The sequence below is a fragment of the Carya illinoinensis genome, chromosome 10 (genome assembly GCF_018687715.1).
Source record: "Carya illinoinensis cultivar Pawnee chromosome 10, C.illinoinensisPawnee_v1, whole genome shotgun sequence".
NCBI classification, from domain to species: domain Eukaryota; kingdom Viridiplantae; phylum Streptophyta; class Magnoliopsida; order Fagales; family Juglandaceae; genus Carya; species Carya illinoinensis.
This window is the reverse complement of record NC_056761.1, coordinates 37707327-37723446: the sequence shown is the minus strand read 5'-3', so window position 1 is coordinate 37723446 and position 16120 is coordinate 37707327. Positions and strand designations below refer to the sequence as shown.

Below are 16120 nucleotides of genomic sequence, written 5' to 3'. Positions count from 1 at the left end.
CTTTAGATGCCCAATTGGAAAAGCAGTGCTATCGCACATGGCATTAGGTTCATCTTCTTTTTGTTTGGAATACAAGCCCCATATGTCTTCTTATGATATACACGTTTTCATCCGATATGTGCAGTTATATCAAGAACTAGATACAATCTATCCTTGACCCATGTGGGGAAGATGGTATCTGGATTCTGGAATACTTGGACATATTTTTCTTGTCAAATTTGGCAGTACTTGGAATACAGCCCGCATTCAATCACTCAAAAGTCAAAACCTTAAGCTGTATGATTGTCATGTGGTCGGTGCTCCCATTTTTGACGTTTCAATAATAAGCCCAAAACAACGTCATACAACTCTCTCTCTCTCCCTCTCTCTTTTACGTGTCAATTTAACTCCCTGACTGGCCCTGTCTGCCGGTCTCTGTCACACCCACAAACATAAAAAAATCATTTCGTAGATAACTAAATTCAAAGTGACTGTAAGCAGAAAACATCGAAGACTCCAGTTCAACAAGCAAACCGTCCAGGAAAAAAAATTCACGATTCAAAATCACTACTGTAAGCGGTAACAGTACACCAAAAACAGAGAAAGCTCAATCTATTTTGAGCTGATTGTGGCATTTCGTTCAAGTGGTTTCAGTTTACTGAGGGTTGGGTGGGCGGCTGTTGGCAGCAGAGACCCTGGAACCCCATTGGAGCAACTCCTTGCTGGTGTTGTCTTTGTGAACAATCACCTCAAGGAAGCACAAACAGTCCTTCTTAGCCCCTGTTGCCGTCTCAATAGCTTCAATCAACTCCTCCTCATAATGGACCTGAAAATTATTAAGTAAATTGTTACAAAATTGTAGTATATATCACTGCATTTGATCCCTTTGGCATATTTATGCGTTAAAGCGTCGTTAGTCGTGCACAAAAACTTAATTACCTTGGTCGTCCAGCACTTTCCGTGACCATTGTGTATTGCATCAATCAACCCAGTGTAGTTCCAGTTCTTAATCACGTTGTACGGCCCATCATGGATTTCAACTTCAATCGTGTATCCGCCATTATTTATGAGGAAGATGATGCTCCTCTGCCCACAGCGAATCATTGTTGACACATCTTGTGCGGTGACCTGTGAAGCAAACACCATGATATATAAAAACACGGTAAATCATTGATCGTTTGTCTTCAATATTAACCAAAATTATTTCGTCAGAACAAAGTGTCTTTATTAAGGGTAGAAACATCTTTAAAAGTATTATTCTTACACAAAAAATGATTTATGATTTAAACAAGAAGTCAAGGAGAGAAACGTGACGAGGAAGATGGATATGACAAAAGCTTGTAATAGTATAGATTGGGGATTTCTCATACATGTCTTAAGTTCCCTCGGTTTCTCGAATAAATTTTGTGGTCATATTAGGCATTGTATTACGACTCTATAGTTCTCTGTGACTTTAAATGGCATATCTAAAGGTTTTTATATATATTTTTACTTAATAATGAAATAAGTGACGTTTAATATATTTTTATAATTTTTATTTTTTAAAAATATTTAAATATATTAAAAATATTAAAAAAAACATAAAATAAAAACTCATAATTGTGCTTCACGAGTCCACGACTCATATTTGGCTGATTGAAAACCCAGACATCTTGTCATGTACCAGCCAGTTTCGTGTCGCTTGCTAGGTAGAATTTACATCTTGGTATAAGTGTCTTCATCTTACGTAGGACATGGGAAAAAAAGATTCTAATACATTATTACCGGTATATATCAACACCTTGTATTTTTGCAATGTGACATGGTAGAACGGTTAAAATTATTAAATAAGAAATAATATATAATTACTTAACAGGTGTTATGTGCGTGCTTTCATAAAAAAAAAAACATAACACGGTAATTAGGGATATTCAACCGAGTTTAGGGTTGGGTATCCAAGCATATACTCGGTCCGAAACTCAAGTTTAAAATCCGGACCGGATTTCAATCCGAGTATATTCGAGTGATAACCTGGTCTGAAATCCTGATTAATCTGGATTCAGATATATATATATATATATATTTTTTTTAATTTTTAAATAATAAAAGCTTATATTATTAAATTTTTTCAAGAAAAACATAATGGTGAAAAGCACATATATATTATCTAAAAATCTATATTCTATTACAATTTTTTAAAGAAAAAATTTTGAAAAACATATATATATATATATATATATATTTTTGTATATATAATAGAATTAATTACCTTGTTAACTTGCATCTAAAACAAAGAAACTCAATATTTATCAATTAAAATACATGCAACACATAATGCAATTCACTGCATATTATATTATTTGATATTTATACATTACATTATAAATACAAAATTATAATATATGAAAATTACATATCTAATGGACTTATTTTATTGTAGGACCCATGAAAATTAAATATCTATAATCTTTTTACAAGCTATAGCAATTTCCCATAGCACACTTGCATGTCCATTCAAAAGAAAATAATGTCAATAAATTATACAATAAAAATATTCTTTAAGCTGCAAATAATGTCAACAAATATTTTAACTTTTCCAAAACAGAAATAGATGATGGTATGGGTCCTTTAGGTCCACTAGCAAACATTTCCCTCACAAATATACCTGCAGTAGAGAAACTCATTATTAATAAAAGAGTAAATTTCACTAACACATGTAAACATGCCCTTTTCCTTGGGACATCTAATCTAGAATTATCACCTTAGTACTTGCATTACCCAGCCCTGCCCTGTCTCACTTTTTTGTTCTTGTTTTTAAAATTATTTTGTAAGTACCCACTTCTTCCAGGACCACGTGTGGTGGAAACTGATAATTCTTTTAAGAACTGCTTTTGGCTTGCATGCATCTAAGGAAGAGGATAGGCCTATTGATGATTGTCTGTTATTCTATAGTAGGACACGCATTCAGCAACGTACGTTTTAACCAGATATAAACCTGACCAACTTGAGCTCATCTTAACAGTACTTTTTTCAACAAAACAACACCAAGGAACGGATTGGTACTGATGTTTAACAACAAAGAAGGCACATGAGCTGCATATGAAAATATGGGGCCACCCAAAATAAGTTGCATCTGCTCTTTTACAGTTCAATTAACTTTGAGACAGAGCAACATTAAAAAGTAAAAATAAAAGACAAAACTTGTATGTAGCAACCCAGAAGTTAGCATTTCGAGAATCAAAGTCAGAAGTGTAATTTGATTACCGCCCGTTGATTAGCATTTCGAGAAGTCAAAACGGGTGGTTAATTAGCATTTCGAGATCAAAAGCCAGAAGTGTAATCATGTGCAATTAACAGATACGGATTGAATGTGTTTGATACATCTGGAAAACATGTGGTAGTTCAAAAAATAAGCCCATAATAAAATCATGCAACTCTCTCTCTCTCTCTCTCAAGTCTCACGTGTCAATTTAGCTCTCTGGCTGGCCCTGCCTGCCGGTCTCTGCCACACCGACAAACATAAAGATCATTTCGTAGAAAACCAAATTCAAAGTGGCTATTAAAATGCCTTCGACGCTTCATCAAAGCAAAGCCATTTTTAAGGAGATGCCCAGTAGTTAATCTCAGCCGTTAAAGATCCAGACTTCTCTTTTTTATGAAAAATCTCTTTCATTATTGAAGATATACCGATTTAATCATGAATAAATTCTAACAAAAATGTATCAATCCTATAATCGACATGCACATTCTATTGCATAGTAAACAGCTACCAATCTTGTTTTGGATAGCATACCCATGAATTCCTTTTTTCTTCTTTTATTTTTAATCCTTCTTGAACTCTTGTAATCTCTATTATTATTAATGAATTTGCTCGATTAGGAAAAAAAATAAATATAAAAAAAAAATTCAAAGTGACTTTAAGCAGAAAACATCGAAGACTCCAGTTCAACAAGCAAAAACCGTCCAGGAAAGAAAATTCGCAATTCAAAATCACTACAGTAAGCCGTAACAGTACACCAAAAACAGAGAAAGCTCAATCTATTTTGAGCTGATTATTGCAATTGGGTCAAGTGGTTTCAGTTTACTGAGGGTTGGGTGGGCGGCTGTTGGCAGCAGAGAGCCTGGAACACAACTCGAGCAGCTCCTTGCTAGTGTCGTCTTTGTGAACAATCACCTCAAGGAAGCACAAACAGTCCTTCTTAGCCCCTGTTGCTGTCTCAATAGCTTCAACCAACTCCTCCTCACAATAGACCTGAAAATTGTTAAGAAAATTGTAGTATATATATCACTGCATTTGATCCCTTTGGCATATTGATGCGTTAAAGCATTTGTGTCGTGCACAAAAACTTAATTACCTTGGTCGTCCAGCACTTTCCGTGACCGTTGTGTATTGCATCAATCAACCCAGTGTAGTTCCAGTTCTTAATCACGTTGTATGGCCCATCATGGATTTGAGCTTCAATGGTGTATCCGCCATTATTTATGAGGAAGATGATGCTCCTCTGCCCACAGCGAATCATTGTTGACACATCTTGTGCGGTGACCTGTGAAGCAGACACCATGATATATAAAAACACACAGATTCCAGGAATCAAGTTCCAGTGAGAGAAAATTAAGGTGAAACTCGAGGCAGTTTCAATATATTGGAAAGGAAATATTCTTGATTTAGGTAAGAGAAAGCGATATATGAATCCCGACATTTGGAACTTAACCAACATTCCTATTCTGGATCGATGTCGAATTTTCATGTTTTAAATGGTGATTTGTTAAGTGATGGAAGTCCAAATTAGGTTTAAAAAAGAAAGAATCAAGATAAACCTGGAAGCTCCCATCGCCAATGCAAGCAATTACTCTCTTCTATGGCACGGCCTGTGCATACCCAAGAGTTGCACCAACTGACCAACCGATTGATCCATATTGCATTTGAACTTCATACCTGCAATCCAGTTTTCAAAAGTATTAGAAACTCCTACTCAGAAACAAACATCAAACAAGATTGAGCTCCTCCACTTACCCACAACCTCGTGGCAATTTCAGTTTCTGACAGTTAAACCACGAGTCCCCTGCCTCAGCAATCACAGTAGTCTCACTAGACAGCATCTTCTGTATATGCTGAAACAAAACATTAACTCTCAATGGTTCTCTCGGTTCTGCCTTTGGAGGATGCCCCTCGGGAACATAGATCCTGTGATAGTTCTCATACGAAGTTGGGTTTCGCTTGAGCCGCTTGGCGAGTTCTCTGAAGAAATCCTTCATCAAAACACACCCAAATTGAGGCCCATTCCCAATCACCACCCGCTCCGGTTGCACGATGATCGCCTTCTCCTTCTTCAGAAGGAGGGAGTACCCAACGGAGCTTAAGTCATTAAAAATAGGCCCAGCAAACAAGTAAGCGTCCGCTGACTCCACAATTTCTGCGCAGAAAGCAGTGCTCACAGCACCCCAGTAGGTCCCAATGAAATGTGGGTGGTCCTCCGGCACGAGCCCTTTCCCTGATGGCATCACTGCAAGGGCATAACCGCATGCATCGGCGAGCTCCACAAAGGCATCGCATGCCTTTGCAACTCGCATTTTAGGCCCGCCCAGCAAAACTGGTTTCACGGCCTTATTCAAGAACCCAGCGGCTGCCTCCACTGCAGCTTCTAAGCCCATCTTATTACTCCATCTGTGCCGCAGTCAAAAACAGAAAAAAGAGCGCCAATAAATCTCATAGTTCAAAGTTCAATTCTATCATGTAATTTAGTCAAGACTGTGAATCATCAGGAAGCCCGAAATTTACTTGGGAGCCAGTGAAAATGGAACAGACTCTCGGCTGAAACTTGGATGTGGAAGCCCTGCCAAGTTGCAGCTTATGCTAATGTAAACAGGCTTGCTTTCTTTCAACGCATTTGAAATCGCTGTATCAATCTGCTCGTGTGCATCTTCCAAATTGTTCACCACAGCCTATAGCATACCCAACAGAAACACGTATCAATTCATTCATCCAAACGAAAACAAAAAAAAAAAAAAAAAAAAAAAAAAAAAAAAGACCAGATCTCTTACCAAATTAGCATATCAAACTTGTATTTTTATAACTCAACACGAAGAAACACGACCAACCCAAATACCTGATAACAAGTGACAGTCTGAAAGCATCTGAGCTCTTGGCTAAAGTCAGGCAAGCCAGTAGTGTGATGAACGATTCTGTTTGTCCCATAGTCATTAGAGCTGGGACCACCGACTATGCAAATAACCGGCAAGTTCTCGCTGTACGCACCGGCGATCGCGTTGAGGACGCTAAGCCCACCGACGGTGAAGGTGACAACACAGGCGCCAACGCCTTGCGAGCGGGCATATCCATCGGCGGCATATCCTGCGTTGAGCTCATTGCAGCAACCGATATTGTTGAGGCCGGGCTCGGCAATGAGGTGGTCGAGGAGCGTAAGGTTGAAGTCGCCAGGTACGGTGAACACGTCGGTCAAGCCGATTTTGACGAGCCTGCGCGCAACATGGCGGCCCAGAGAGGCCTCGAACGAGTCGAGGAAGGTGGAGGGGACCGAGTTCAGGATGGTCGAGACCGTGCCATTATAGGGTGGGGAGCCCAGGTCGCAACACGCAGGCTTACACGCTTCAAGCGCTCCAATCTTGCTATCCATTGGATCACAGTTGCAAGTGAAATGAACAGACAGCTTCAGAAGACAGTTTCGAGTATTCGTGGCTTTGGCTTTGGGAATGGTGGATGGGAGAGAGTGAATGGAGAGAGGAGGGCATTTATAAGGGGCTGTTTTTTGTTTGTAAAAAGCCTGAATGGTTCAGGGAAAATAGGCGAGTTTGAAGTCTGGATTCAGCTTCTAGAAGTTTGGAAATACCGTTCTGTGGCAGAAATTTTGTTGGGTGGGAAAAAGGAGTGTGTTGGGCAAGTCTTATGCTGCTTCACGTTCCTGTAAATATAGTTTCTCTTTTTCTTCTTCTTCTTTTTGGTTGGAAGCTGTCCAGGCCATGCATGCCCCAGCAGATTCCATGCAGCAGATCTAGCGGTGAGTTCGGTCTGGTCCGGTCCAATCCGGAGAGGTTTTGTGAATTGGACCGGACCTATTCGGTCCAGAGTTTTCCCACCCTGGACCAGACCGAACTCCCTCAGGATCGGTCTGGTCGTCTTCGGTCCACGGTTGACTTTTTTTTTTTTAATCTAATGACATTTTGTTTAATACTTATGTAATTATATTATGATATATTTAATATATATACATATAGTATACTATTATATATATATATTAGTAATACGCTAATACTATTAGTCTATTAGCAATAATACTACTATTAGTCTATTAGTAATAATACTATAACTAATAACTATACGTAATAATAACTATAGTATAACTAATAACTATATGTAATAATAGCAATAGTGATAACTATATATGTAACTATATGTAATACTAATAACTAATACTATTAGTCTATTAGTACTAATAACTATACTCGTACTAATACTATAACTAATAACTATATGTAATGATAGTAATACTATATGTAATACTATATTAAATAATAGTAATAATAGTACTACTCTTATTACTAATATTCTATGTAGTTATAGTGATTTAATACTAACATATTACATATTAAGCTAACTATACTAATACTATTATAAATTTACAAAATATATGATATATTATAATTTATACTATAACTTTTATAATATGTTAATACATTAATATATATACTAGTACTATATATATATATTTTTTTTTATCGGTTATACTAGTACTATATATTATAGTTAATAGTTATACATTAAAGAATATAGTAATACATTGATACTAAATATATATAGTTATAGACTTATAATGATTTAGTTATTATGAATTTATAATTAGTATAACTAATACTATATAATTGTATTAGTATTAGACTATTAGTAATTCAATTTGGCTATATTATATTAGTAATATTAGTTCTGTTGAATAAGTTAGTTAGTATAATTGTGACGCCCCCAAATCCCCACGCCCAAACACGGGGAAATTGAGACGTCCGGATGGTGACAACCCGGGTCACCATCCCCTCGACGGGTGCCGGGTGTGTGCAAGGCAACAAATGTGTACAGATAAACACGCAGCGGATAAAGAAGGTCATAACTAAGTACCAGAATTTCTTAACGTAATACAAGCTGTTTAAAACATACATAGATAAAATATTACAAAACACAAATGCAGTTTTAAACAAATATAAAAGATAGCATCAGCAACCCGGCGGAGCCGCATCCTCGGGCTCAACCTCTTCCTCCTCATCCTCAACTCCTGCACCAAAAGCTACGGAACCACAAATGGTTCCGCAGGTAAGTAAAACCCCAAACACTACCAGATAAAAACACATATAACTCAAACAAGATGCATGAAACATGCCCAATGCACAAAGCCCAAAAACACCAGTTTTCCACACACGCCAAAAACCCATTTGGCCCAAAAACATATCATTTCCGAAAAACACGCCAAAAGCCACATTTGGCCCCCAAAAGTCCATTTGGCCCAATATCTCGCCGGAAGTCCATCCGGCCCAATATCTCGCCAGAAGTCCATCTGGCCCACGCCAAAAGTCCCATTTGGCCTCATAATCCATTATCCAATTTTAACCGTATACGCCATGACCTCCCCTAGGGGTCATCCGCATACCCTGGCTCCAGTGTCACACCGCAGAGTACCACCACGCATGTGACACCTAACGAGCGATGCCCAGTTCCGCGCCTCCCGCGCGTGCGTAGCCAAGCATCCTCTAGCCCTCGCCAGCGAAGGGCCACGGAGTCGGTGAGTAGGGCGATGCCCGGTTCCATGCCCGGCACGTTCGTAGCCAAGCATCCCCTAGCCCCGCTCCCGTCATCTCTCTCGACGACTCAGGGGACATCACTCAGTTTATTCCGCTCCCGAGTGACCAGAGGAGCTCCACCGAGATAATAACCCATCCCGGCTTGGGCTCGTGATACACACGCACCCGTAAAACCACTCACGCCAATACACAGGCTTTTCACACAATCCCACAAACACACGTGCATGCACCATGTAATGCCATAACAATGCATAATAAAATAATCCAACAATCATAAATCAAATAAACAGGCAACTCCGTCCTCCATCCATCCGACCCCCGAAACTCCTCGGACTCAGTCCGGAATCAACAACCAACAACAGTAAATAAATTGAATGAGCGATATATATTAAAATTTGAAAATAGGGTTTGGAAAATACTTACAGCGCTATATGGCAATTTTAGAAAACAAGCGGCGTTGCAAACGGCGGAAAAACAACAACGTCACAGTGAAAATTCACTGTGGCCGTGGGTCTGAAAAACCCACTTTTGAACGAGGACAAACTAGGACACGGGATTGATAGGGAATGGTCTAGAGATGGTTGTGAAGCTATTGGAAGTGACGGACGGCCGTGGGTGGCGGCGGAATGGCCGGAAATGGCCGAAAATGGCAAATCGGAAAACAAGCTCGTGGGAGCTGCTCCGGTGGTCGTTGGAGGCCGGAAATGGGTGGGTTAGGACGGCAAGGGACCGGTGATGAAGTGGTGAAGAAATGGTGGCCGGAGGTGGAGCGACGGCGGCGGATCGGAGTGAAATCTGTGCGCCCTTTGGAAGCTTTTTCCGGCCAAATGGCCGGCCGGTTGGGGGTGGGTTTTGGAGGGGTGGTGCACCGGAGGGAGAGGAAGAGAATGGGACCGGTGGGGGTCCGGTTGGTGGCCGGACGGCGGCGGTAAGGTAGAGAGAAGGTGGCGCCGGCGTGAGGGAGAGGGAGGAGAGAGAGAGAGCTCGGGGGGGGTCCGAATCGGGGAGAGAGGAGAGAGAAAAAGAAAAAGAAGAAAAAGAAAAGAAGGAAAAAGGAAAAAGAAGGGAAAAAGAAAAAGGGAAAAAGAGAAAAAAGGGAAAAAGATGTGAAAAGAGATGAGGTCCAATCCTCACTCCGGGAAAACGAAACAAACCGCCAAAAAGATTAAAACCACTAAACAGCTTAAAGAAATAAAACACAATCTCAAATAAATTAAATTAAATTAAAACCCAATTTTAAAAACGCAAATACATTAAAATAAAATAACTAGTATATTAATTAAATAAAAACAAATACTTCAGTGAAAATACACTTAAAAGCGGGTCATCACAATAATTATATTCTACATTATTCGTATTAATATAAATATTAGTATTAGTTATAACTATGTAGCCTATATTAGAATTGAGAGTCTTAGACTATATAATAGACTAATAGTATTAGTACAACTATATAAGTGTATTGTATAGGTATATATATTAGTTTTGATTCTAGTAATTAGTATATCTATATAATAGTAGACTATTAGTATAACTATATATTAGTATTAGTTATATTGTTATGGTAATTTAGTATTATATTTATATTTATATTATAACTCTTATAATATATTAATATATACTAGCTAGTACTATATATTATAGTTATTTATTAAAGAATATAATAATACATTCATACTAAATATATATAGTTATATTTCTATTGATTTAGTTATTAACTTATTATGATTAGTATAACTATATAAATTATAATAGTATTAGACCATTAATATAGCTATATATTAGTAATATTAGTTATAAAGCATAACTATATAAGTATTAACTATAATGATTTATATATATTAATTAAATATAAGTATAGTGATAATTAAATTATATTAATTATAGTGATAAATATACTATATAGCTATACATAGTATTAATTATAGTGATTAGTATAACTATATAATATATAAATTATATAATAGCATATTAGTATTAATAGTAGACTATTAGTATAGCTCACTATAGCTATTGTTGAAGTATTAGTTATAGTGATTTAGTATAACTATATTAGTATAAGTATAACTATAGTCTATATTAGACTATTAATATTTTTTTATACCATATATAATTATATAATTAATTATATACAACTATTATATAAATAATATATATAAATAATAATTTTTATTTTTTAATTTTCATTCAGTCCGGTCCGGTCCGGGGTGAAAAACCCCCGAACCAAGAACGAACCGAACCCCTTCGGTCCCTTGAAAATTGGACCGGACTAGACCCAATTCGGTCCGGTCCGGTCCAAAAATGACCGGTCCGGACCGTCCGATTTTCAACCCTAAGCAACCCCTCAGCTCATGCAACGTATGCAGCAGTACTCGATCATAGCCCATGCAATGTACAAGGCACCACCCGCAATAATCCAAAATTGCTTAAACAAACTATCCATTTTGAAATTTCTAACATACCCCCATAAAATTACGAAATTATCTACTAATTTTCTTGAACAAATTGATTTGATCTTAAAATTATGATTATTAAATGAATCAAATACTTAAAGTAAATAATCAAACTTGCAAGATACAACGATTGATTATAAAGAGAAATCCTTTAAAGAATTCTTTAAAAGTAAAACCTTACGGTGTAACCAAACCTAAAAAAGTCAATCTTATAGGATTCATCGGCAAAAGCCAACATGCCACTTGATACTTTTTCCCCACTTAAGCCATTTGGTCATACACACGACACAAGTTTTAGGGACTTATAATGGACAATATATAATATTCTAGGGCAAGTGCGCCTTTATCAATAAATACGAGCACCCATATTACCTATTTGATCCTAGTCCTCCAAGGATAGCCTCTTGATTCTCTGTGCACATATATTAGCAAACTAATAAGAACCAACCAACCAACCTACCCTAGTGCAGCCTCTTCATGTGTCTCGACCACTAGGAACAAACTGTACTCATGAACACAAGGACTTGACACAAATTTATATATTTTGAAAAATTCATTGCAGAAAAAATCAAGAAAAAGAAGAGGAAGAACTACCACTAATTAGGGGTGAGTTTAGTCCGGTCCAGAGAGATTTGCGGATCAAACCGGGCCTATTCGATCCAGAGTTTTCCCACCCTGAACTGGACCGAACTCCCTCAGGACCGGTCTGGTCCAATCCGGTCCGGTCGATCCACGGTTGACTTTTTTTTTTTTTAATCTAATGACATTTTGTTTAATACTTATGTAATTATATTGTGATATATTTAATATATATACATATAGTATACTATTATATATATATATTAGTAATACACTAATACTATTAGTCTATTAGTAATAATACTATAACTAATAACTATATGTAATAATAGTAATAGTGATAACTATATATGTAACTATATGTAATACTAATAACTAATACTATTAGTCTATTAGTACTAATAACTATACTAGTACTAATAACTATACTAGTACTAATACTATAACTAATAACTATATGTAATGATAGTAATACTATATGTAATACTATATTAAATAATAGTAATACTCTTATTACTAATACTCTATGTAGTTATAGTGATTTAATACTAACATATTACATATTAAGCTAACTATACTAATACTATTATAAATTTACAAATATATGATATATTATAATTTATACTATAACTTTTATAATATGTTAATACATTAATATATATACTAGTACTATATATATGTTTTTGATCGGTTATAATTTATACTAATAGCATATTAGTATTAATAGTAGACTATTAGAGCATTCACATCCTATTTCCCATAAAATTTCCTATAATTTAGTTAAAAAGTATATTTCCTAAAATGTCTCCCTAAATTTTACTCATCTTTCAAAAACCTCCTACATCTCATTCCCTATCTTTTCTCTATTATATTAAAATAATATTTCTATATTATTTCTTTATTACTTTTTTCTCTCACTTCCATTTACAAACTTAACTACTCAATATTTTTTATTATATTTTGAACTATTACTCTAATGAATATTTTAAACAAAAATTTAAATTATTTTTTTGTGAATATGATAATATTTTTAAAATTAATTTTTTTTATATTTTCGTAATTAATTAAATTATTTTTAAAATTATTATTTAAAACTATAATAAATATGAGTATGAGAGAAAGTGTAAATGATTGAAAAAATATTTATTTTATATATTATAATAAAATATTGATAAAAATGATTTAGGGAATGAATAGTGAGTCCCCAAATATTGTTCATTCCCTAAACTTTTTCCCTAAAATATGGATTCGGATGTGGGGGGCATTTTGATCAAAACCCCATAATAAACTCCAAATTATGGGGAATCCGGTGCTTTGGGGCACCGAATGTGAATAGTCTTAGTATAGGTCACTATAGTTATTGTTGAAGTATTAGTTATAGTGATTTAATATAATTATATTAGTATAAGTATAACTATAGTCTATATTAGACTATTAATATTTTTTTATACCATATATAATTATATAATTAATTATATACAACTATTATATAAATAATATATATAAATAATAATTTTTTTTAATTTCCATTCGGTCCCTTGAAAATTGGACCGGACCGGACTGGACCGAACTGAGTTGGGTCCGGTCGGTTTATCCAGTCCGGACCGTCCAATTCTCTGCCCTACCACTAATCATAAATTTTCTTGCAAATCAAATTGCAATTTATTTACATTTTGTTTAACAATTTCTCACATAAGTAAATAATCTAGAGAAAAAACTATAATATTGTGCCTAAATACGTCTTATATCTATAGCATGTAAAAGTAAAAAATAGAGAGAGAGAGAGAGAGAGAGAGAGAGAGAGAGAGAGAGAGAGAGAGAGAGAGAGAGAGAGAGCTGGGAATTAGAACTCAGTGAAGTTTAATTGAGACTGGTCGGTTTGACATGAGGACTAGTTTAGCATTGGTAGGACTTGCTGCTGCTCACAAAATGTTTGCATTAAGGCTCACAAGGCATTTTTCTCAACAGTTTAGATTCAACATTCTAAGCATGCAGCTTATACTAAATTAAAACTTTCTTTCTTTTTTTGAGGCTAAGAAGAGAGTAGTGTTATTTGTCCTAAATGGGCAAAATGATTGTGGAAAACAGTACTATACCTACCCTTGGATTTCTTCAGTAGATCTACTTACAGATTTGACTCCCAAAAAATAAAAATAAAAAGTAAAATTGAGAGATCACTAAGGGAGAGTACTATTCCATTTAATAATATCATTATCCAGCATATGATTAAACAGCCCTAAATAATTCTTAACCAATAGATGGTAGATAATTAGTATTATATATCCAACAAGTTGGGATGGGTAGACCATCAATTTAAAGAGTACGTATAATCATAACCAGTGCTATAAATACTAGACATCCTAACAACCTATTATGGATACAAAGGAAAATAGAAGAGGATACATACCTGTTTATGTTGTCTTGTCCCACAACAAGTTGTATGAATGGAACATCATCTACTATGTGATGCTCTTGATCAATACCATCCAATGCCAATAACAACAACCCACTTTAACCCCATCATATCCAGAATTAAATAAAAAATCTAAACTGTGTAATCACCAACCAAAAATACAGCCATGTTCTAAATTCCCACATCTCCATCACTGCACCCTCACCACACAACATAAACTTTTTTATGACAGTTATCATCTTTCACTCACTTGAGTGCACCCAACCATGCATCCATAAGCTTACTCAAATTTACAAAATCCTAGCAGCCACCAAAATGTCCTATTTTGTTGTCTCTCAAAATTCAAAAAATTTCAAAAAAGGGAAATCTATCACCCTTTACTCAGCTCCTTGAGTCACCCTCGGAGACTCTCCATGGGATTGCTGCTAGAACATTGAGTATGTCATGAACTTATCAACTTCAGTCTGCTTTTCCAGAATTTGGAAAATATTTACTTTTAGTTCCTTGAGTTGATTCTTATAGTATTGTGCATTCTGAGACAATGCACAGAAATTTCCACTACTTCCCACTTTATCATTTGCTGATTGTTCATTCACAATCTCTCCTAAACCCTTTCCATATCCCGGTGCTCTTCCTACACCCTCCCTGAAGATGATAGCTGCTGCCTCTTTCGTTCTTGCTTTTGGTTCCATCGCACTCAATTTTTCTACCATTTGGTTCTTCCATATTAATAAAAAAATTTAATGGAGACCATTAGATTATAAAACCAGGGTTACATAGATAAAAGTATGTTTAAATTACAACAAAAATAATATACAATGTCAAGAAAGTGTTTAATATGACTCACATATAGATATTTAGTTATGTCTGTGACAAACTTTCCATTTTTACTTGACCATCGGGATTCTTTAAAAAAAATTTACCAAATTTGTTACACTCACCCCTGGAACATCCATGCATTTAAAACAATTATTTGACCAGCTATAGGGGTTTCACAATTTGTACCCACCCCAAGTCATTATGATATTTTTGTCACTTAAATGGAATGGTCACATATTTTTTCCTTCTCTTCCAGTAATCGAACAAACGACTTTCTACCGGTAGTATGGTTAGTATGCAGTTGTTTCCTATTAGCCTTATTTTGTAATGACAATGTCTGGTCTAGATATATTAGTGCAACACGATTCACTACAATTAGTCATTCATTTTGATATTTTAATGACAAACTGTAATTAAGATCATTACCTTGAACTCTTTGCTACCCCATCTTATGCATAATTTCTTTCAAACTGCTTTATCCACCAAGTCGATTTATTTTACTAGTGCCAGTTTATGAGACCAATAACCACGGTATATTTTATGCAACTTGTAGTGAAAAGAGTTGAATCTTTGTCGTAGTTGCCAATTAACCACCTCTCTAACTTGTAGTAAAAAGAGTTGAATCTTCGTCGTAGTTGCCAATTAACTGACTCTTGATGGTTGGCTTTCTCCCGTTGTAGTATGAAATCAACCTAAACACAATAGAAATAAAAAGTGAAATTTGTTACATATGCTTGGCAATGAATTACATCTAAAATACCCTAGAGTACCAAATTATTGTACTCCTTACTCAGACGTGATTACACAACTCCTCTTTTAATTTTCAACTTCAAGCACATCACTCCAACATTGATAACTCATGCCAGCATAATTTTTTACTATCTATGCCACGCGTCCACTAAATACACTTGCAGTCTAGCATGAGATTTTAATGTCTCTCTCCTTGATCATGGAATCTGTCCAACCTTGCACAACATGTCAAACTTGGTGCTCTTTGCTTTGCCACGACCTTGTTTCTTACTCACAGTTTCTATGAGTTCTATTTCATTACAACTATGTCAATACTATATATTGATAGAAGATAAGCATCGCTAGC

The 16120-nt window shown here is 35.7% G+C and overlaps 1 pseudogene; it reads right to left on the bottom strand.

Annotated features, from left to right (window-relative positions):
- Positions 1 to 279: 279 nt before the first annotated feature.
- LOC122279367 lies at positions 280 to 6831 on the bottom strand (annotated as a pseudogene).
- Positions 6832 to 16120: the final 9289 nt, after the last annotated feature.